Genomic DNA, 1,241 nt, shown 5'->3' with positions numbered 1-1,241 from the left:
TCAAGACATCTGAAGTTAGCCATTTACTAGCTGAATGACCTTGATTATCTCTCTCAGACATTGTTTATTCATTTTAGAGATAATAATAACACCTATAATCAAGATTTGTTTTGGGGACTGTAAATAATGAAAGTGAAAGATCTAGAATAGCATCTAGCAATCAGCTAGAACCTAAGAAATGCTTATCACCCAAATTGAATCAGAATTCTTTTCTATTCTTACCACAGACTAAATCAAGGTAAGAAACAAAGACTGAATACCATGTTTACATGTTCCAGCAGTAACACTGCTGAAATACTTTTGATAGGGAAAAGGGATAGATGGTCTTTAATAGAATTATTGCAGAAGCAATGTGGCCCTTCATATCTGTTTCTCAGCTGAGATCCTAACCCAAAAGGAACTTTTCCTATGAAAGAGATCTTCCTGGCCAAGACTGTCTGTCAGAAGCTAACAAAAGAGCACACATTTAAAATAAAGTGAAAGCTTCAGGGCCTGACAGAAGCCAGCCATGGGGCTAATAAACTAACCAGGCAGCCACCATTTTCTAGACCATATTAGCAAGAAGCAAAATTACTGGAAAATTTACCTAAGTTGTAGTAGTTAGAGTTAATTTTGAGTACTTGTTAATAACAAAATGAGAATTTTTGACAACTAATCATATAAAGAATAACTATCACAGTATCAAAATGGAATACAAGCCTGATGTGGGATGTATGCAAGTGGGAAGATGACCGAATTTTTCAATGAGAAACGCTACTTTAAAAAATGGCAAGCAGTATCATATTTAAAACCTAAGATGACACATGGGTACTGATGTCAGCAGAGGCCCTATAATATTCATAGTTTGTTGTATATGTTTTCATATATATATCAATGAATATTAAAGATAGCATGTGTTTATTCCAAAATACTTGGTCACTCTCAACTACGATTTTTTCTCTTAATAAATTCTAAATATACATAGTTGAGCCTATTATTGATATACCTGAATGACCCTCTAAATGAAAACAGTAGATAGAAGTCTGATGCTTACAGTGATCAAAAACAGAATATTTTCACAATGCCTCTTCTTTTGAGGGTGCTATACATGGCAAATAAATTTTCCCCCACAAAAGTATATTTTTAACACAAGACAGTATTCCTATTCCAGAGTCATTTCTGATAGTTCTTACATGACTAAAATGATAAAAAGTTAGTATTAATGACAAGACACTGAGGCTTATACATTAACCAAATGTTCC

Source organism: Suricata suricatta, chromosome 2 (genome assembly GCF_006229205.1).
Source record: "Suricata suricatta isolate VVHF042 chromosome 2, meerkat_22Aug2017_6uvM2_HiC, whole genome shotgun sequence".
Classification (NCBI taxonomy): Eukaryota; Metazoa; Chordata; class Mammalia; order Carnivora; family Herpestidae; genus Suricata; species Suricata suricatta.
This window is presented reverse-complemented; position numbering follows the sequence as displayed.